Genomic DNA, 24,225 nt, shown 5'->3' with positions numbered 1-24,225 from the left:
TAGATCCTGGAGATCCATTCTCCACACATTCACCCAAGCTTACCCTGACCAATGCACTCAGACACGCACATACAGAGCCAACCCCATCCTCTCGCTTCTTCTCTTCTGGCTCCCTTCTCCGAATTGATTTTTCATGCTGTGTTATCATAACCATTAATTTAGAAGACAGGCTCACTTCAGAGCAATTGAAGACACATTTGTTATGGTGCCAAGCAGCGACAGCGGCGGGAGAAAAGGAGAGGCGAGCAGGACACCGCCTCGCTGCTGAGTCCACATTCAAAGATCGATATAATGCTGATGGACTGAGCAAAATCTGCCAGCGCAATTTGTGTGCTTTTATAATTCATTCTTGGAAATTGTTTATCTTAGCAGGTATGAGGGCACCGGCGTTTACTGAGGGTATTGCCATACGCACTCTGCACATGTCTTTATGGTCTAATGGGGATGACCTTTTCTTCCACCCCTGTTGTGGCTTGATCAGAAGAATTTCATTTGTAAAGAGTCTGAGTGAAAGCACTACTAAAATTAGCCATACAAGCGAAGTTAAAGTCAATGGAACGTCCTGGACAGCAATTCTCCGTCACACAGCAATGCCATAAGATTGACATCTGAAGTAAATACTGTAAGTAGATAAATAATGTAATATCAGGCCCATATTAGGTGGGTCAACAGCCAAGGGCAGCCAAGGGCAGCCAAGGGCAGCCAAGGGCAGCCAAGGGCAGCCAAGGGCAGCCAAGGGCAGCCAAGGGCAGCCAAGGGCAGCCAAGGGCAGCTAAGGGCAGCCAAGGGCAACGTTCCACACTGTGATCTCACAACAGTCGTCACTTGGATAATGAAAGCTTGAGATAATAACCCAAGTAAGATGATCAGCAAATAACTTCTGAAGACCTCTTTTAAATAAAAAAAAATGGACAGGTCCAAAGATGACTTTCGTGTAAGAGTAACAGGATGTTTGGACAAATGATGTCCGGGAGTTAAATGTGAGAAGTTATTTGGATTTCAGATAGTGATGATGACTTGTAGGGCTGTTAGACAATTTAATGTTCAGCTGCATCAAAAAACGAAGCATTGAAACTTCATATCATTTTATTGTTGCAACATTATTTTCAGGTTTTGCATCTACGCATACATTGCCTCACAGTCTTCTCTTGTTTACGCCCCTCTCCCTTCCCTCCTTAACTGCAACAATATGTTACTTAATGTACAGTGTAGAAATGCCTCTAAAAATAACATAATTTTGTGATTTTAATAACACACCGACCGTATAGCTTGAAAGGACAACCATGATATATGTCGCCATTAAAGTTAGAGGTAGACTTAAGATTGCGTTTTTGTAAAATTCACCCAAATTGCAGTGAATTGAGGAGGCAGGGGGAGGGGCAACTTGTACTCAGAGAAATACGTTACCTCCAAAATATAGCAGGAATATTTGACTTGCTTAGTAAAAGCCTCAGGCAACACAAACCCAGTAAAGAGAAGGAGCCAGATGGACTAACCTAGAGCTCCAACGTGTCACGTACCACTATCAAATTGACTGCCAAGAAGAAAACATATGAGTGGCAGGAAATGCTGGACTGAAACGCATCACAGATGCACCAATAATACCAACATAAGTACAAGTCCTAAACAAGATCAATAGAAGCTGGATACAGTAAGATTGAGTCTATCCCAAAAGACTGTGTGAGAGGGTGGATTAAATATTGGTAAAACAATAAATCTGAAGATAGCAAATGACTTTGCCACACTACTGCGTTTTGCTGCATCTGCTTGAGAGTTAGTTTTATTTCACTGGTGAACTTTTACAGTTAATGACATACACAATTTATTGTCGATGCGGTTTTTACCACTGGCATCAGATGTGAAATTTGAATGGAAAAACAGTAAGGATACAGATATGCTAGGTGCTTCTTCACTTGCTGACGTTTATGAAAAGAACATTATTTTATTTTTTTATTAAAATATTTGAAACTAATTTCACGTTCCCTAAAACTGAATTAAATGATTTTATTTTTCTGACTGTAAAACGAGGTGAGGTATAATATTTATGTGTTATGTGTTATTAATTAAATGTTGTATTTAATTAATGAAACATTTATATAATTATTGACACTTTTAATTTACATTTTTTTTTAATTAATTGAACTTTTAATTATTGAATGGTACATTTATTTATTGAATTTGGGCACTTTTGCTCCTACACACTTTAAAAACAATTTGCCCCCAAAAACGTTGTGGCCAATTATTTAGTCAAAAACAGCATTATAAAATAAAATGCTGCTTTAGCTTTGCTGGCTTCATAACCTAATTAGCATTGAAGAAACAAAACGCATTTTGACAATTTTCTTAATGACATTTTTGAAAATATGTTAAACTGGGTGAATTGATTGTTTGTGGAGTTATGAATAATTTCACAATTTAATATAAAATAGAATGAACACAAATGTATATATTTTTTATGAATAACCCAATATTCTGTCCTTCCTAGATGGTCCAATGGCTTCTATCTAGGTAGACAGCGATCAGCAAATGAATGTCAGTGGTACAGCTGTCACTCATTTGTTTTGTGAAACTGCAAAAATATACAAACATAACTCAGGTGGGTCCCATATGCAAAAATTAGATATCTTACTAAATAAACACAAATTTCATATAAACCATTATAATGGAATGACAAATTATATTCCTTTCAAAAAAAAAAATCAGATGCGAACGAGTTTGATCATCAATGCAAAACATTTGCATGTGCCAACATTTACCAAAAGGAAATACCCAGCACAGACAAAAATGCTAATGAGCCAAACACATACAAGGCAACACCATATAACATGCTGAAGGTAAAAACTAAAATTAGCTAGGATGTTATCTACATTCACAAGATGGACCAACAAACAAATAATTTAGGGGATATTCGCAAAAATGAAAACATACTAATAAAGAAAACACAACACAGACACTCGTGGGTGATTTTCGTGCATCTAGCGTGCAATCTGAGGAATTTATACAGCAATTTTAAGTTTTGTTAAACATATAAAAATAAATCATTCATTTCTGGATTTTATTAGGGAATGACTTTGAATTATTTAATGCCGCTGCTCATGGAGACTCATCTATGCCAAAAGTAGGCGCCTGCTTTGTTTTTAGGTTGCTAGCTGTTTTGGTTGTGGAAATATTTAAAATTGAAGTTTTTAAAATACGCCTCCCAAGGATGGGCTCTGGGCCCTGTTTCCTGTCAAGTATGAGTGAAGTCTGTGCTTTATGATAATTGAAACTTACTGTAAAAAAAAATACAGATAGAATGAACAAAACCATATATAATAAGCATGAATATACTATATATATTATAAAATAAGCATATATTTTATTAAAATAAGAAAATATCATTTATAATTAAAACATACTGCAAATGAAATAAGTTTATAAAAGAAACAAAAAATGTATAATGAAAAAAAAAAAACAACCTTCACTTGGTGGATTTCACTTATTGCAAGTTTTTTTTTTTTTTTTTTTTTTAGAACATAACCCACACGATAAACGAGGAAACACTGCAATTTACTCAATAAAGATAGCTTAAATTAAACCTGGCTATGTATTTGTATTCCTCAAGTTCTCACCACCAGTTGAGTATGCAAGTGTGTCTAATTCATAGCCCCGTCTGTTTATTGTGAGAATATATCTCGTGGGAGATGCTTCGTGTATTGACCCACTATTAAAAAATACATGTGTAGTTTTAAAGCAAAAACAAACACCGCCTCTCTCTTTTTTTTCGATTAAACGCTGCTTGCTGACGTCAGAAGCTCCGCCATCTTTGACGAGAGCTGCACTGCTTCCCCTCATTGAAGAAGTGAGGAAGAATCGGCGCAGCGCCTTTGCAGCATCACCGTCACAGCGTGAACACACACATACACACACAAACGCACACATACATACACACACACATAGGGGCTCTGCTGGTCCAAAAACGCGAACGCATTTCCTCCAGTACTGACTGCAGGCCGACGACCACAAGCTCGGGTAAGTTTGCTCCCCTTCGCTCTTTTCTTCCAACCACATTTTGCGCATTGCCTATCGCTTGGCTATTTTCCTCTTGTGAATGAATGGCAGTGATTGACGGCGGATCTAAGACGTATTCAAGGGCGACACGTCTTATTTTTAACGTTTGAGGAAGGAACGGTGCGCGAGCTCCCAAGCGCAAACGCGCAGCGAGTTGGATGGATGCGGTGCGCAGTAATGCGTCGATGCAATGTGGGCGTTTTCGCTCTTTCAGCACCCCGGATAGCGACGCACCGCTGGAACGCGAAGAAAGGAAACGCCGCAAGCTTGTCATAATGAGGAAAAATATTTTAGGGCTCCATATGTTGTTGGTGAGCTATCATTCCGGTGCTTGTCTATACATGGGAATCCGCATCTGGTAGACTGACGCCACATCGAGTTGGTGAATTGTCTGCCAGACGCCGCGATCATTTTAGTCAGAAATGCAATACAAATCAATATTTTCAAAAGGGACAAAAAGAAAGGAGCTGCGGGGAGAACGGAGTGCCATGCAAGGTGATTGCGGCGGAAGTGCAATAGTTAAGTGCGCCATGGTGAAGTTGATGGGAGGAGGGTAGCCCGTATAAACAGCAAGGGGGGGTGGGGGTAAGGGTGGGTGGAGGAGCTCGAAACGCGCCGTGCGCCGTGACACCTTCGACGCTTGTCGCCGTCAATGAGGCCGCCACGCGTGTTCTTTCGATCGCGAGTGACGGGGCTGGTGGTAATTAACCCTCTGCGGCGCAGGTGCGTTTGTCCAGGCACGGAAAAACAGAATTGCTGCATCTACGTCACATCTCTAAGTTATGGGTCACCGCTGGGCCAGTGTTGCATTATAGGGTGCGCAATGGGTGGTGATCGGGGTGGGCCCCGCAGGATGGATGGATGGATGGATGGATGGATAGATAGATAGATAGATAGATAGATAGATAGATAGATAGATAGATAGATAGATAGATAGATAGATAGATAGATAGATAGATAGACAAACTGGTAGACGGACAATGGATGGAAGGAAGGATGGATGAATGGATGGAAAGAAGGAAGACAGACAGACAGACAGACAGACAGATAGATAGATAGATAGATAGATAGATAGATAGATAGATAGATAGATAGATAGATAGATAGACCGACAATGGATGGATGGATGGAAGGAAGGATGGATGAATGGGTGGAAAGAAAGAAGATAGATAGATAGATAGATAGATAGATAGATAGATAGATAGATAGATAGATAGATAGATAGATAGATAGATAGATAGATAGATAGATAGATAGATAGATAGATAGATAGATAGATAGATAATGGACAGATTTACTGTATCGATTATGTAAGTGAGAAGTTGTGTTGTCCATCGAGTACGCAGATGTTGTGACAGGCAGATCGAGGTAGAACAGTGTCGCGGCCGATGCGGTCTGCGGCTTTGGTGTCAAAGCAGTGTTCATGTCACATTTGAATAACAGCCTATACGTGTTGGTACAGACGCGCATTCATGCCGATGGCAGACGAGAGGACGCCCTAACTTGGAGGGAGTTAGGATGTTGTGGTTGTCATGACTGCTATATGCAGTTTGAACCGCAGGGAGACAGAAAAGGGTGGGAGGGGTGACGGGAGGAGGATGGCCTATTGAGCACATTGAGAAAGGGGTTGCTTGCCAGATGAATGGTGACTCACTGATATCATCACCGCGGGTTGGCTTCTCAGAAACGCCCTGGTACTGTTACACTCTTACTGTACCGCTGCTGAAAAGAAGCCTGTATAAACACTATGATGGATGCTGGTCAATATGAGCTGACTGTGTAACTGCATTGCCTTTTTGGTGCAGGCTGGTGAATATTTTATGACACGCAATACAATTAGGTTTCTCGTTGTGGGCGGATAAATGCTTAACAATGTATCATAATGACAAACATATGGCGTAAAACAAATGAATAATAAATTTTAAAATATGCAGGTCTGTTGTGAAAATACAGTATTTTAAAATGTTTTATGTTTTTCTCTAATACAAGCATGCTTGTTGTTTTATGAAAAAGGCTGTTTTTAAATTGTTTATGTGATAGCAGATGACACAAAAGGATTTCACGGATTTTGAAGAAAGTTGAGTGGCTTGCGCAAGTACCAGTGCAAAATAATTTTGGTCAGGAAGGGACAGAAAGATTCAAAACAGCGGAAGCCCCAGGCTTATTTTATTTAGAAACGTATTTAGAAACTCAATTAGAACATAAGAAATTTCATGTATTATCACTTGTTTGAGTTCCGTCCTCTGCCAGCAAATTGGGTCACTGATGACAGTATGACATACATGTACATCAAAAATCACAATAAAGACGCTTTGCAAAGGAGTTACATTAACACAGCAAGAAGCTGCTTAATGTTGCAATCCTTTTTCATTAATTTGAAAAGAAAAATGTAGTGTTCCATCCACAGCATGAATTAGATTTGCTGATAGCTGCAGAACATTTGTTAAAATCTAACAAACCCCCTGAAGTTCCTTCCCCTACACTCAGGGTTGCTCCTTCCCCCAGAATTGTTCCACTTGAATATATACATGTCAAACTCGTTGAAGCTAATGGGCCACATGGAGGAAAATATATATATATATATATATATATATATATATATATATATATATATATATATATATATATATATATATATATATATATATATATTGTTTTTCTTTATGAAACATATACTATAGTTTTTAATTTATTCACATTAGTTTTGTGAGGTTTTCAGTTAAATTATTTGTATGGCAGTTTTTTGCTTGTTATTTATATTTGTTTTATTTTTTAAGATTTTTTTGTGATATATACCCTGTTCAAGCCTCGTAGCATCAGTCCCATAAAATGTATGCGCATATGCCACAATAAAACTGTGAGTCCACCTGTTGTTAGTCATACTACTGAATGAATGACTCATGGCTTCCTGGAAATATATCAGAATAGTGTTAAATCAAACAAGGCCAGTTTTCACACTGAGTCAATCTGTGAGTAAACTGAGACAAGGTAATCATTTGAGTATCTTTGGTTGGTGGCATGTCGTTAGTTTTTTTTCTTCTAAAAATGATTGCCTCGGCTCGCTAAATGTTGGGAAACACTCTTCAATACAACTTGTCCTTTGCAGTCACTGAAGAGCAGTGTTAGGAGTCATGCATCACAAAAGTAAAGTAATTACCATAAGTGCATAATTTTTTTCTGTAACACGGTAGTGTAATATATTACACAGAAAAAACAGTGACATTCTACTCGGTACAAATGAGAGTAATGCAATGCATTGCAATGCATTTTTAACCTGAAAGCGCCAAAAAAAATTTGCCAAAAAACTGCTAGATCGGAAGAAATATGTCCAGTGCAGTGAATATGGGCAATACGTACCATATTTTCCGCACTATAAGGCGCACCGGATTATAAGGCGCCCCCTCAATTAATGACATATTTTAAAACTTTTTCCACATATAAGGCACACCACATTATAAGGCGCAAGGTAGAAGCAGTCAAACTTTATTAGTAGATTACAAAGCATCTTTGTGACAACTCCATTCACTCCCAAAATGAATACACAATTGTCTTATGTTTTATTTTATTAGTATTTCCATGACAGTTTATCTTTTAACAGCAAGGTATAACATGTAGTGTTACTTTTATATCAGGGAACTTTTCCTCCACTGCAATCACATTATAGTAATACTCAAAGTAATAACAATATGAACTCAAATAATAACTCTAAACTCTCAATAGCATAATAACTCAATGTCAATATAACCAACCTTGTTCAACTGTAAACACACAAAAGAAACAGGAATCTTACTTTATTAATTAATTCCCCATCTACAAATCCCAATCTCAATATTGAGCCACGTATTAGGCGCACCAGATTATAAGGCACACCATTAGCTTTTTAAAAACATTCAGGCTTTTAGGTGCGCCTCATAGTGCATAAAATACAGTACACAAGATGGACATACGTCCATTACTTTTAGTTTGTCAGAGATAAATACAAGAACAATAGAATAGTTAGGTGCACATTGTGCGTGACACCTAAGAGCTAATTCACACTTCAACAAATAGCACCAGTAATTTGACAAACCATTTAGAGCGAAGCCATAGTAACAGAGCATTGAGAGTGAGAATAAAACAAAGCAGGCAAAATGATCGTTCTGTCGTGAAGGGATGCCATTTCCACCTCAAGAGGTTAAGAGACGAGAGGTGTTCGTGGAAGATGTGTCGCCGCTTTGCACAGTGGATTTGCCAGCATTTCGAAACCTTGTCACAACTAGCAATAATGACAAGGTAAGCTAACACTTACTTTTACAGTACAAGTGTGATTAATAATAGTCTTTAACTAGTTCTGGTCAATGTGTATCAAAATACAAAAACTCAATTCAAACAGTATGTTAAACCCAAAAATCGATGACGTAGGCTAACATTCGCCCCACCGAAACAATCTACTGTACTTTTGAAATGTCTGTTCCTTACATAGCTGACTGTACTTGAATTTGAATATTAACATTAAAATTGTGGCATGCGCAAACTGTTTCTGCCTCAAGCATGAACAATGCAGGGCTATGCTGTGGAGCTACATTATATAGGGATTAAAATATACAAAATAATTGTAACGTGTCTTTAATAGTTTACAACACTAAACAGATTAAAAGATTTAAACTGTTTAAGCCAACCTTCCACTGGATGTGTAATGAGCGTAATGAGTTACATTTAGAATGGCAAATCCATATTTCCAGTTATGGTGGTGATCCTAATATAAAAGCAACGCAATAAAGTGTAATGCCTTCCATTTTCAAATACATTAATATTGTAATGTACTGTAATCTAATTACTTTGAAATGACAGTAATAATTAATAACTAATACATTACAATTTTGAAGTAACTTGCCCAACGCTGCTGGAGAGCGACAGTAACTTTGATGAAAGACAAAATAACCTTTTACCGTCGTCAGCCAATCACAAGGCACATATCGCCTTTCACGATCACATTTGGAGTCTTCAATTACCGCAATTTGGACACAAACATAAAAGGACTATGAAGCAGACATACCACCATGCTATCAAAAGGAAAAAACCCCGACAGATGTCTGCTTTTCATCAGCTGCCATTCCAGTCTATTGCTATGAAAGCTGTTTTCATACAGCGATTCTATTGCATTCAATGTGCTATGTAAGTAAATTATTGATAATGAATGTTACTTGTCATGGATTCTTTTGCAGTCCACTGGCAGGACCAAGACAGATATAGTTTTTTTTTTGTTTTTTACATAATGGATACACTATTATTATTCTAATATTTTTACTCCTGCTGCGAGGAGAGCAGCATATGGGTGTCTGGCAGTATTGATGCAAGAGATGAATAGCAAACAAGGGCATTTTAAGTGCCCTTGTGCAAAGAACTTGACCACTGGCCACTTTTTGAAAGTGCTGCGGCTGAGATGGGAAAATACAAACTGCAGCAGTTCCATTTTTGGATGCATGACAAATATGACCATGCTGATAAAATCAGCATGCCTTATACTTTCATATCATCTATCTGAATTTGTTAACTACTGCGACCTCAGGACTGTTTCCCTTATATTTAATTTAATTCATTTGATTTGTAGTCCGCTCAGGAAGGGAACAGAATAATCATTTCACTGTGTGGTATATTACCATACATGCAACAATAAATCTCTTTGAATCTTATGTTATTATTATGTTTGTTATAGTGTCAAGCAACCATTCACTCTTCAATCTTCAATGCTCGATGTTTTTGGAATGTGGGACCACAAGAAATCCATGCAATTACAGGATAGCAATTACATATAGCTCCACACAGGAAGGCCTGAGCCAAGACTCAAATTAGGAACTTCAAAATGTGTGGCAGATATGTTAAGTATTGGATCAAAAACTCCAGATATCAACAGAAAATAAGTCTGGTAAGAAAACAACAAAAATAAGAATAAAATACTTACTTAGAAGATCCAAATTCAAAGCAAACAGGGTGAAGCGGCATTTACCTGTCATGATGCATGCAAACAGAATAAGCTACCAGTAGAATTGATGTCAGTCACAAGTGTAAATGTTTTTAAATCCAGGTAAACAAACAACAACAACCCATAATAAGAAATAAATGTTTTTTTGCCATACTTTGTTAATATGTTATTATAAACGTCAATCTACAGTCAATTAGTAATTTTACAAACCTAGTTTTATTTAGTTACTTTATATATGCAATGTTAATGCCGAATATTCTCAGCAATGGCCGAAAACTCTTTATCAAAACCCAGAGTTTTGATAAAAATATTTTTGAAATATTGACGGATGCATCTTTCATTTGTACGCACGATCTACTACTTAGTTATTTTCAAAGTATTTGATTACAATGTAGAACGTTAGGATTTTGAAAAATGAAAGCCGTGAGCTTCAGGACCTTGTTTTTTGTAGAACTCCCAAAATGGACATCTCTGTCGAAAATTCATCTTTTCACTATTATCTCAAAACTTTGCAACATAAGCCTGGTTTTGAAAATGCATCCTTTATATTAATCATGTCATGACAGGAGGAAATAATTTCTTCTAGATTTGGTGAAAGCAATTTTTTGTTTTCCGAGTGATGGCTACAACTGCACAAAAAAATGCACGTAGTAATACGTAACATGTCACTATTACATTCGTAGCATAAAATCACATCAAACTCTTTTAACATATGATGTTAGCGGAGGTGGGCACTTCGTCAGCACTGACGGACTTTCCGTCAGTCTGTCGCTGCAGAACAACTTTGCATTCTTTCTATGATTGTCTCTTGGCCAGGAAATGCAAGGTAGAAGTTTTTTTTTTTAATTCCCTAAATAAAAACGTTTTTAAGTAATTTCAACCTCAGCACTTCTTTGTTTTACTTGTAGTGTATGTGACCGATGAAATTCAGACAAATATGGACAAATGTTGATGAAACCGTCTTCTATAGTTGTAGGACAGGCAGTTTTAAATGAGAACCAGCAGCCACTATTTGAGCGTCATGTAAGGCATTATAATTCCACTCAACGGACATGATTGCTAATTGCACTCTTGTCCCCTGTATTAAACATGGTGTATTATAGCCTAGGGTTAAAACCCTTAGCTGACTTTGTTTTCGTGTTATACTTATACTACGGTGTTGTGTTTCAATTGCAATGTAACTGTAAAACCACATAAATGGTGCTAACTTTAAGTGTAAATACTAAAACAGAAAAAAGAATGAGTATGAGTGTAGAATGACGGACCAGAAAAAAACAAATGTTGCCCTCTAGGGAAGGTTGGTCAAAAACACACAGACGGACTGATGGATCGACGATTACAATTTCGCTTGAAAAAATTAAGTGCAATGTGTGACCTGTCTAAACAGGCTTCCCTAATAAATTGGAACTGCTTCTTATGCTCATAACTTGCTTTGTTAGTCCATGGAATACACACAACAATAGCATAATTATTGTGGAAAAACTTTCCTTTTCATTTCCAAGGAAGTTTTTATGAGCCTGCTGCAAAAATCTCGCATGAGGGTGAAAGAGAGTTTGAGGTTGTTTTTTTTTTTTTCCTGTCCAGTCGGCCCTCTGAGGACAGTCCTCTCACAGACATGCTCGGCATGTAAACAAAAACAGAGGAACAAAATGGCTGCTCCAGAGGCACAGGCACTGCACTAACGCGAAGACAGGAAACACACACGAGCTTCATCAGACAACTTTTGGAATTTGGAATTCTTGGAAAGGAACTGGCTAAAGACGATGTATTGATAGAAATACAGTAGCTGCAGTTTTCCTTTTATTATCAATGCACATAATAAGACCACGGTGAATGAAAACTGACAAATTCAAATAAAAAATTGGGGGAAAAAATCTTTAATTAAATATAAAATGATAAAAGACTTGGCTTCACAAGGAAAAGCTGTTTGAGAATTGTATTTTATTACATTTGAGTGACCTTATTTACATTGCACTCACCAAATGCACCATATACTTAAAAGCAATATGAAAACTAATAATAACTACATTAAAATGAAGCACTGGAAAAATCGTACTTAATAAAATGAAGAAAACTGACTCTACTTGTTAAAACTGATTAAAAAAAAGTCCAAATTAATTACTGTATCTAATCATCAGAGGGTTTTGTTGATTGTTAAGTGATTGTCCTTCAAAGCTTTTGTTTTTAACTTAAGCGAGCACACCAAGATTTGAAATATAATTGTTCGGACCACAGATATGAACTCTGGTGAATGCGGGCCTGAGGTCCCGACATTTCCAGGGGCCCCCCCCAAATGCCTCGTAGGAATTGATAGTTTGCTTCTGTTTAAGATGATTAAAATTGTTTTATTATTAATTCGCACACGTAAAAATGCATCAAATCTATGCAACGGACTAGTGAGAGGTACCCATCCCCCAGTCCGGTACCGAGCCGTGGATAAACTTGTACCGGGCCACATGGACCGCTCCCAAAAAATGATGTTTTCATTCATTTGTGCTTTGTTTGGCTTGAGCTTTGTGTTTTGACGCCATCTCTGGTCGCAGGTGGTATTACAATTTATGGTGAGGAAGGACAGCGTGGCTTTTGTTGAGAGCAGTCACTGTCGGTGACACACACAGTGTTCTTTTTCTGTGTAATCTGGCCCACGAGTGTCTGTAAGTTGTACTTTCTTTGTAGGAATCTTGTCATTCAATCATTTGTCATTCAATATGGTAAAAAGTAATGACACTTGTGACTGTGGAATACATGCTAGCTAATGTGTGGCAGGTTTTGCCATATCTTGGTGATTTTGTTTTAATTATTATTCACTTCATTTATTTTTATTTGTTATTATTATTTGTAAGTATCCTGCCTTGAAGACTTGTTTATATACTGATTAATTATAAAAAGGGCAAAAAACGGACATGTTTGACCAAATATGATGAATAATCGTGATTAATAATTGGGATTTTAATATTGACCAAAATGATCGTTATTATTATTTTGGACATAATCCTGCAGGCTTATGGTGAGCTCACTTTTTTATACTCGCCCCTCCCACACAAAGATGAATATTGCCCCATGTCTGCAACAATGTCGCCTATGTTTGTTCAATCAATAGCTTTTTTTTGTTTTTTTTGTTGAGGCCACAAATAAGTCGAGGATTGATCAAAAACATAGCCAAGTAGAGTGCTAATTTTTCTTTAGTTGCTGAGACAATATTTTTCAAGTCAATGGCACAAAATTGTCAAAGTTTTTAAGTAATGAAATGATTAAGTCCATCCATTATTTGGATACTGTAAATGTTTATAGTAACAATTCCTTGCCTTTATGTTTTATATAGTGTATTATTGATTCCGGTGTATATTTAAATTTGAAAAACCTCATTCTTATGTTTCTTCTGCATAAATATTTTCTTGATTGAATTTACAGTATTGTAAGTTAATGTTATTCACTTTTTTAGAGCCATTAAAAAGAAAAAAGTCTACATGTAATATCATATTTTTGAGTGTGTGTATATCTGTATGTTCAGTGTGTGATTCTCTGGACAAGCCTAATTGTTTTTTAATGTCTTCTGGAATTTTTTTAGGATATAGGCAAGATCAGTAAAATAGTCTGGAAAACAAATGGTCTTTTTGGGGGGTTTCTTTCATTTGAAGTCTTAACAGAGCAGTCTGTTGGTCTGTAACAGAGTGTGAAGGGCATTGTAAGCATTGCATAATATGATTACTTCACATATTATTTCACATTTGAATTAATGTTATTCAGAAACAGATAGCAGATAACATGAAAAGTCGACTCCCCTAATATTGGGGTTTGAAATTAGGAAAAAAAAACTTTACTTGTACTTGCAGAAATACGATAATTAATTATTTTGGGTACTGAAGTACTAAAATAATTGATAGTTTAATGCACTAAAGTACCGTATCACATTAACCCTAAGTACCTGGGATTGAATGTCTTTACTCATAAAAAATTGTAAAAAATCTTTGGGGATTGAATGAGTTGAAATGAAAAAGAATATTTTTTCTTTCTTTCTTTGAAAATATTCTACTTAACCTTTGTTAATTGGAACATTTTTTTGGGACAAATTGTTTCACATTAGACACACACTATTTTAGACAAAAGATAGCATTTCCCCATATATATATATATATATATATATATATGCGTATGCATCTCTCTCCTCTCAGGAGAGGAGCTGCATCAGTGGCAGGCATCTTGGATCCTATATCGAGACATAGATAATCAAAAATGCCCTTGAGTTCACCTTCCATCTACCTTTTCCTGGCATCCACATCATTCCCTTTATAAGGCAATCAATCCAATTCAAGGAGGATTATTTACAGAGCCCATTTTGTCTTCTCTTTGCAAATTCCTGAATTAACCCCAAAAAGCCTTAGATGGCTGCATCATTGTTTTAAAGGATTAAAATCCACATTGTTTGAAGCGCCTGGAAGGAAAGATTATGCTGGGAATGTTATTACAGTTCATAGAGACACAATTATATGGGTTTATGGTAAGTCAAAATGTATAGTGGGGTAATACGGTGAGCAGCAAATATGGTGGTGCAAATAAAGCACAATACAAGCACAAACAACTTCATCTTCCCATCTTCCTCCAATTTTGGTCCAAAAGAGTGTAGATTGGATAAATGTTTACAGTGTTAAAATTATGATGATATTTTTCTGCTGGTGATATTTGCACCGCAGATGATTTAAGAAAGAGAGAGAGAGAGAGAGAGAGAGAGAGAGAGAGAGAGAGAGAGAGAGAGAGAGAGAGAGAGCTCTGAATAAAGGATGGGGTTCCGAGGTTCTTGGGTCATTCATGCATGTCAGTCTCTGTCGGGTGGCCCGCTGGGATGTCGCTCCAGCACTTAATGCCAACTCTTCTCTGGAGAGAGAGCTCGAGCTGAACTGACACGGAGGCCTATTGCGTCATCTTACATCACTTTTATTAGTAAGGCTTGTAAATATAGCATTGTAACGTTGAATGGGCTCGAAGCAGTAGTTTTTCCATTTCTTTGCAATCCAGCTCGAGTTCATTTTGCCATAAATACCCAAAGTTGCATACCACCTGTGTAGTGTGGGCCATTAAGTTTATGAATGTGTGTATATGCCAAAAGACCACAACTAATAAACAGGTCAAATGGAATACATTTTCTGTATTCTCTAACTTGTGTACTCTTATTTGAATAAAACATCATAAACTTTATATGATCCTCTCCTATTTAGTAATATTCCTGTGTGAACGAGGATGGGCTCGGACATTGGTTCAATCAGATCGCTTCTTTTATGTGGCTTTTATTTGGCTGATGTCGCAATCTTCCTCGAAAGATGTTGAATTAAAAAAAAAATAATCTTTAAGTTACCTTTTATGGGACACACCCATACTTTTAGCCTTCAATTTAAGAAAAAAAAGTGCATCTTATATTTGAGGATTTACTGTAGATATGTTGTATTATATACTGAAATGGACCATACCGATTATGACCCCTTTCTGTTAAAAATGTCATTAAAGTATATCACTATTTTTGGTTAACAAAAAACTCTGAATAAAGAGATTTTAGTGCAAATGCAAGGCTTGCTGGACATATTTGCCAATTTGGCAGATTGATTGAAACCAAGATGGCCGGTCTTGAAGTGCAGCGTCATGACAATTTTGTGGCAGAAAGTCAGTCAACCTAACCCCCCACCCCACGCCCCAACTACATCTAAATTTTGGTGCAAAGTAGATGTCTCCCATGACATTTACTTCCGATAAATTTCCCCAGAAACTATTTAAACGATAGCATCATGTACTTTGTTTCATTAATGCTGTTTACAGTGAGATTTTCTTAATGTAAAATATGTCATCTGGATTTCCAGTAAACTCCTCCTGATACCATGGGGGGAGGGGGGGGGGGGGGGGGGGGGGGATAAGGGCATATTCATATCTGATGTGATTGTTCCCACGGTGACCATGCTGCTCCAAATGTCGTAAAAACACATCCCTACTAACCTCATATGTTGTTTTGTCCTTCTCTTCCTCTCCTATTTATTAGTTGGAATATTGCTAAAGTCATTATTTAAAACACTGTGTTAGGACTGGAGCAACCTTAATCCAATAAAGCGTGTGGTCTTCACCGCACATGCCATAAATCACATTAACTGGCCCTTCTTTTGTGCCATAAATTAAATCCTGCGCTAATCAGCAAACCACACCCCGGCATCTTCGTTGAGGCAACATCGCTCTAATTATGCGCACGCACACACGCACTCACTCACACACACACACACTCCAACAGCTTTGTGTGTTTACAGCTCGGTTATGAATTTTCATAAAAGTGTGGATGGTTCTTTCCCTTCACGTGTCTTGTGCTTTATTGCCTGGCTGTTGACTTAAGGTCACCTTGGTTACCATTCACTGCCTTGGATCTGCGTAATCTGCGCTAGGTAGGAGATGACTCAAGGAGAGAGCAGTGCGTCACCTTTTTGTCTGGTCACGCACGCTCACACAAAAGGTGATTAGTTAGTGACGCATTCATCTCCTGTGACGTGTGTAAACGCTGAAAAAGACATCGGATTCAATCACAGAATTGTTCTGACATGCTTTTATCCATCCATCCTTTTTCTACCACTCATCAAGGGTCAGGACGTGGGGGCAGCAGCTTTAGCAGGGATGCCTAGACTTCCCTCTCCCCAGCCACTTTGCTCAAACTCCTCAGGGAGATCCCCATTCGAACTGAGGCCATCCACGAGACATAGTGTCTCCATCATGTCCATCGTTTTGGGACTCCTCCAAGTTGGACATGTTCAAAACACCTCAGCAGAGATGCGTCCTGGCAGCGTCCTCACTGGATGCCCGAAACACCTCAGCTGGCTCCTCCCGACGTCAAGGAGCAAGGGCTCTACTCCGAGTCCCGCATAAATGTCCTAGCTTCTCACCTTACTTCTAAGAGAGAGTCGGAACAGCCTGCAGAGGAAAACCCATTCCAGGATCTTCTTTTGGTCACGATCCACAGCTGATAACCATAGGTAAGAGTAGGCGGGTAGAAAAACTGGTAAATCAGAGAGCTTCAACTTTGAGCTCAGCTCCTTTCTCACCACGGCAGGCTGATATAGAGTCTGCACCACAGCAGATGCTGCAATGATCTGCCTGTTGATCTCCTGCTTAATCCAGCCCTCACTTGTGAACAAGACCCCGAGATACTTAAACTCCTCCACTTGGGGCAGGCCCTCATCCCTGAAACGGAGAGGGCACTCCACCCTTTTGCGACTGAGGACCATGGTCTCAGATTTGGAGGTGCTGACCTTCATCCCAACTGCTTCACACTTGGCTGCCAACTGCTCTAGTGAGAGATAGAGATCAGGCTTGAAGAAGCTAGCAGTACCACATAATAGGCAAAAAAAAACAAAAAAACATTTCTGCATCTAGAAATTCTGAAGGTAATGAACAACATTTGTGACTAAAGGCAACCTTGGCAGAGTCCAATCCTGATCTGGTTCCCCTTCTTATACAGGGGGACCACCACCCTGGTCCACCAGTCCAAGGGCACAATCCCCAATTTCCATGTGATGTTGTAGAACACAGGTGTCAAAGTCAAAGCCCGGGGGCCAGATCTGGCCTGCCACCTCACTTTTTGTGGCCCTTGAAATGCTGATTTGACTTCAGGTTTCTGACTAAAATACTAAAATTGTCCAAAAGTTGTCTTTTAAAAATTTGGGGGAAGAAAAGCAAACATTTTGTTATTCTCCAAAACTCTTTTGAACAGTTTTTGCCGGCTTCTGATATCAAATCTTGGTAAATGTGTGATCAACACACTTAAAATGTATTTGAATTCACAGTCATTCCGGCCCTCTGACAGAAACTATCACTACAATGCGGCCCAAAATAAAAATTAGTTTGACACCACTGTTGTAGAACGACACTAGTCATTTTCCAGGTCTGAACCGAACTCCTCCCACACCTGGGTTTTTGCCCTTTTGACCCCTGAATCCACGCTCTGTTTGCCAGTTGGTACTTGTCAGCCACCTCCGGAGCCCCACAGGCCAAAAAGGCTCAATGGAACTCCTTCAGATTGAAGGGATCCCTTACCACTAAGGTCCACCTTCTGGTTCGATGATTGCTCCCATGATAGGTTTCATCATTGATTTTTATCCATACTTACCAAAGTGTACCTATGGTGCTGGAATGGAAAGGGCTGTTTGGTCTATCAAGGAATACTGTATCTAAATGTGTTTTTGGTTTTATTGTTTGTATTAAAGAAAGCCTTCAAAAGCTGGGGAAACGTGTTTGTCGGGGATAACAGTCCTTCAATCCTTCAGTATTGACTGAAAAATTGCAAGACTTAATGATCGAATAAGAGATGAATGGAATGAAAGGCGTCAATCGATAATGCTATGTCATGTCTCTAACCCCTGTTGGCAAGTATTGCACACGTCCTCTTTAATTATTTGTTTTAAATAAGTCATAAAATAAGAGAATTAAATAAAAATAGTCAAAGTTCATCAAATTACTTTAATGCACTACAGTAATTTTACATGCTTTGAAAGGCTTTTTAATGACATGTTCAAAATGTGCAATAATAGTTATTCCATACTTGGGAAAGATGTATCAGTCAATATTTCAGTGACAAACACATTTATTGTATTTCACTCTTGTTGATGATCCAAATTTTGCGGTGCAACAGATGGGCTCTCAACAAATAATAATGTACCGTATTTTCCGCACTATAAGACGCACCGGATTATAAGGCGCACCCTCAATTAATGACATATTCTAAAACTTTATCCATATATAAGGCGCACCGGATTCTAAGGCGCACCTTCAATCAATGATATATTTTAAAACTTTTTCAATCACAATATAGTAATACTCAAAGTAATAACAATAATAACTCAAATAATAACTAATCTCTAAATAGCATAATAACTCCATGTCAATACAACCAACCTTGTTCAACTGTAAACACACAAAAGAAACGTGTAAAGCTTACTTTATCAGTTCAGTCCCCATTGACAAATCCCAAGCTCAATATTGATCCATATATAAGGCGCACCTGATTATAAGGTGCACCATCAGCTTTTTTAAAAAATTAAGGCTTTTAGGTGTGCCTTATAGTGCAGAAAATACGGTAATTTAAAGAGGATTTAACAGCAAACAAGATACTGGGATTTTGGTAAGCAAAAATTAAACCAAAAATGTAAAAAAAATAAAATAAAACAAGATACAATGAGAGAAACCAAAATGTGCTTACTACAAAATGAAAAAAGAAAGGACTTGGGAAAACAGGACTCACAGGTTCAGACTCAGAAGAAGACAATGACAAGGTTATTGACAATGTACTAACAAGGACCGAAAGAAAGCAGGGAACTCAATTACAAGCCAGTTGACAAGACAACAAGAAACACCTACACAAGACTTCAGTGGCAGACGGACATGATTGGTTGACACAAGGGATAGGATTCAAATGCACAAGAGAATGCAATAAACTAATGAGGCACATGGGACAGTTAAAACACGATGGGACTAACCAAACCAAAAATTCTCAAAACCCCAGAAAGTGAGTTTTCACTAGTATCTTTAATATCTTCATTTATCGAATAGGGAAAAAATGTTTGCTTTATCTTTTTTCATTCAAGATTATGACTGTATGGTTTCATGTCCTTTAAGTGGTGCTAGGCAATAGCATCTATCAACAGCACAAATCGCACAAGACGCAACAAGAATGAGATGAGACGAGAGTTTGGCGAGATTTGCATTGTAAAAAAATAGCGATGTGATCCGAGTTGATTTTACCATAAAAACCTGAAGTTGGGCAGCATGTGTGTTTCACCAAGTTTATGATTGTCTGTGCATGCCAAAAGACAGCAACTAATAAATGAGAAAAAAAATCATCATTGGTCATTCCCCACTGTTTTCAATAAATTCAAATTTGATGTAGGTAGACTGTTTTGTATTTTCTTTTTTTTGGACAGCTTTTCTTTTGTCTTTTCCTCAGTAGATGAAGTGGACGGTGGCATCCATTGCTAAGTAGCTAGCAAGTCAAGTCAGATTTTATTTAGGAATCACATTTCAAAAGACCATGGTCTACCAAAGTGCTGTACAGTGACATAATAATGCAAACAGAAACAGAAAACACATAAAACAAGAGGTCCTGAGGGAGCGAGGGTCAAGCTCCTAGATAATGATGTGGATTTTGTGTGTAAATTTGACAAATTTCAAAAGCGTTACATTTTTAAAAAACTATATTAAATGGGTTGGCTTGATTGTTTTATTAATGAGCCACGAATGCATAGTAGAGACTCCATGTCACCTGTGACCCTAAAAAGACAAGAGGTATGCAAAATATAGATTGATGTTGCTGATGCAGTTTACATATTGATGTTGACTCCATAATGTTTACTCATAAAAGCAAGGTAAGGCAAACAGTAACAAGTGAGCCAATGAAACATGAAAAACAACGTTGATATGCTCATTAGTCTACGATGTAAACTGATTATGTAAATGCATCATTTGAATATGAGTTGAATAAACAACCTAATACTGTATGTGTTTTACTCCATTTTTATTTTATATTCTCAAGCGTCTCCCAGATAGGTATCTTGGCATCTTATCAAGATGGGGATCTCTGAGAAGGTTGTCCTTTGCAAGGGAGCATTATTAGAACAAAAGGCTAACTCAAAGGTCATCAGTTTGATCCATGTATGTCAATAGTTCTGTGGATTGACACATTGTTGCATCTCTCTGATAGCGTGAAGCTTTGACTCACTCATTTCTCTCTCTCTCTCTCTCTTTTTTTTTTTAATGTTGAGAGTGATGGAACAAGGGATCCGGTGTCTGGATTGACAAATCTGATTATAGCTGTCATACAATCCAGAGCAAACAATGTCAACAGATTAGCTCTTCTTATAAACATATATTTTTGGATACGCCTAAGAACGCAATTTCAAATGTCCATCCATAAGGAAACACAGTTAAACCCCTTTGGAAACTATTTTGAATATTTTACCTGCGGAAAATAGGAGGCTATAATTGTAAACTATGGAAGTAAATTCTAAGACATATCTGAAATGTATTGCAATTGAAACCCACCTAATTAAGTGATATAAAATGTTCCCTTGCCATTCAAATGAGTTTGAGAAAAAAAAATCCCCAAATAGTGGCAAAGGCCTCTTTATGGGTCATTTAAGAATTAGTGCCTCAAAATATTTGAAATAGAAGATTTCAAAGGCTTTAAATGATATAATATCAAACACGTGATTGGCTCATCTTGGAGATTAATGGTACACATTTTATTCTGTGATGTATTTGGTGTTTTCAATATGTGTTAAATTAACACAGCAACGGGATTGCAGCTAACAGGGTTGCAATTCTAGAGAAAGTTTAGCCTTCTCTCAGGACTAGAAGCTAGCAATTTAGATAGCAACAAAACACAATTCTGTAAATAAGTAAAGAAAATATATATATATTTTTTTTTAAGTTTTAATGGGATGATATGCATTATGGGTTGCATGAGTCAGAGTGAGACATTGAATCAAAGCTATGTTAGAAAAATATGAAAAAAAAAATGAAGTGAGAACATAGCTTTGTTTTACCCATTCTTTTGGAAAACTGATTCTGTCAAGTCCAGTGTATCTCATTTGATCATGGTTTCAGGGTTGTTTGCATGCTATTAGACACACTTTGAGTAATAATTATTATTTGAAATATGTCAAAAACAAAATTTCCTGCACTTACAAGAGACAGCAATGAAACCAATAAAAGCAACAAAAAAAATAGTATTTTGACTGTTTTTTTGTTGTTGTTGTTTTTTTTTGGGAGGGGGGGTGTATTGACTATTTAGTTTTGTGATTACTCAAAAATTCCTTATGTCCATATATAAAAAAGCTACTAAATGCTCAATGCTATGCTACACAACGATGAAGCTAGCTCTTGAATCTTTCAGTTGTTTGAAAAACAAATTAATCACTCTCAACTTCCATCCACCCATCATCTATCGCTCTCAAATAGGGGAAAACAATATACAGCTTAGCGGTAATTTCGATAATAAATAACGTGCATGCTGCTTATTTTTAATGCTAATGTACTTTTCACAGTGTGTCATCATGTGACTTCTGGGCTCCATTTGATTAGTTAAACTGAGTTAAATGTAACTAGTGGTTACAGATTGGATTTGTTGAATAGAGTCTGGTCTCAGTGCTGTCTAAGGAACCAAAACAAAGAATGTAGATTACTGTACGAGCAATAATGAGAAAAATAAAAGTAAGTAACAGAATTGACGTAATGGAGTAAAAGCTTCTTCTTTTTTCGAAAAATAATGCTATGATAATGTTCCACTCAGATAAGTGCGTGTTTTGCCAAAATGCACACATCAGCTTTAGCTAAAAGTATTAGCGACACTAGGCTACGATTAGCCGCATTTTTGATGTCACTGAATGGGCCATGGCCTTTCATTTTACACAAGCAGCACTGAAGCTTTTGTGGTGATTTTCAGCTTGTATTAACATTACCAGTTATTAAATTTGATGACACTTTTTTTTTTACATTCTCTCATAATGTTGAAAGCAACACATTGATTTATTAACTCTCTCAGTGCGAAGAATTATCCTGAAAGGCAACCGCTAGAGGGCCAGCCAATTTCAAGCATTTTGATGCATCTTTCAAGGTCGACGGAATATTGTCATGTATAACTATGTAGACATTGGTGGTATATGAAAGCTTGGATTCCATTCTTTACCTAGAAAAAGAAAGTAAGATTCTACCTTATTTCTTTTTTTAGTAATGACTGTTTGAAAATAGGTCATTTCATTGACTCCGATCTTTTTTTTTGTGAAGAGATGTTTTCTGCACAATTGTGACTTTGACAATTTTTTGTAGCATCTGATATAGCATCTGAAATATCTCAACAGTCATTCCCTTTGATAAAATATGAACAAAAACAGTGAAAATGTATTTTTGATGGAAAAATAACAGTTTGCGTATGAATATAACTACATTACAACAAATCATTCGATTGGCAAAATGTTAAGAGGAGCACTGGCCATGAGTGTCATTTATCCATTGATTTAAAAAAAAATAGTTGATAAGAATGTGTGTCAATGGTACACCACCTAAGGATTTTACATGATGAAAATTCTCATCCATGGCACTTGAAAGAGTAATAAACACTTACAATTTCTGTGATGTTTTGGGGGGCTAGAACAGCTTCATGGAATTGAATGGAATCCATGCCAGACAACATTATGAGTGTTTGCAAAATTCCAAAGCTAAAACAAAAACAACATTTGCATAAACATCCGCACAAGAAACGTTCCAGTGCCAGGAAATAAATGCTTAGGAAAGCTAGAGTGCAAAATGTGACGCTTGTAATTAAGCCATAAAGCAAAAGGTCAGTGTGGCCAGTTAAAACATAATTGCTCGAATTTAGTTACATAAAGCAGGAGGGAGGCGATAATCCGTCTCCCTTCGGCAAGTGGCTGCGAAGTCTGCTGTAAATCGTCCTTGATTTAGATGCCAAGCACTGCGGTGCGCTGTCCACTTTTGAGGTTTATGTAAGCCAACATGGCTGCTGTTGGCGAGCGATGCAGCCGTGCGAGAGGAAAGATGAGAGCGAGAGAAAGAAATTAGGGCATGGGCAGAGCTCAAATAACATTATAAATTGTTTTTCATACAACATACAAACCATCTATGGGTTTCTAAAAGTATCTGTGTTTGGCTGTCTCACCATAAAACGAGACTCAAATGCAACCTCGATAGGATGGATTCTTTGCTTGGGGGGTTTGCTGAGTCACACCCCGCTGTTGTGATATCGACGTGGCCGTAAACATGAATTTATTATGTGCTTATGAGATGTAAGTGGCTCTACTCTTACAGTACAATGGACTGTACAGTATAATACAGTTGGTTCTTTGTTTTTCGTTGCTATGGCAACAACATAAGCTAAATTTGTACGTAAGTCTGTCACCAGTCCATTGGTAACACGGTAGTAAAGTCGTAATTACAGTAAACGTGTAGGGAAAACACTTCTAGACCACAATTACAAAACAATGAAGTGAAAAACAGTAATATGTGTGTGCTTTTCTGTCAAGATAACCAGCAGAAGTTGTTAGGGTTTTTTTTTTTTTTTTAAATTATTTTGACTAGTGTCACTGACTTGATGGTGCCTATCCTAGCTGTCTTTGGGCAGTAGGCAGGGGACACCCTGGATTGCTCTCCAGACAATCGCAGGGCACACAAAGACGAACAAACAT

The 24,225-nt window shown here is 37.4% G+C and overlaps 1 protein-coding gene across 2 annotated transcripts in view; it reads left to right on the top strand.

The window, feature by feature from the left end:
• Positions 1-3,812: 3,812 nt before the first annotated feature.
• The window catches only part of snap25a (synaptosome associated protein 25a), a 46,887-nt gene continuing 26,474 nt past the window's right edge, over positions 3,813-24,225 (top strand). Inside the window, exon 1 of one of the 2 annotated variants that reach the window (XM_088402731.1) lies at positions 3,813-4,011. The gene's annotated coding sequence lies outside the window, so the exon portion shown is untranslated. The remainder of the gene's footprint in view (positions 4,012-24,225) is intronic. The other variant, XM_088402730.1, reaches the window with a different exon arrangement.

Source organism: Hippichthys cyanospilos, chromosome 20 (assembly GCF_059441005.1).
Source record: "Hippichthys cyanospilos isolate Australia breed blue-spotted pipefish chromosome 20, RoL_Hcya_1.0, whole genome shotgun sequence".
In the NCBI taxonomy this organism is placed as follows: Eukaryota; Metazoa; Chordata; class Actinopteri; order Syngnathiformes; family Syngnathidae; genus Hippichthys; species Hippichthys cyanospilos.
Note: the sequence above shows the minus strand (reverse complement) of the source record. Positions and strands in the feature narration are given on the sequence as shown.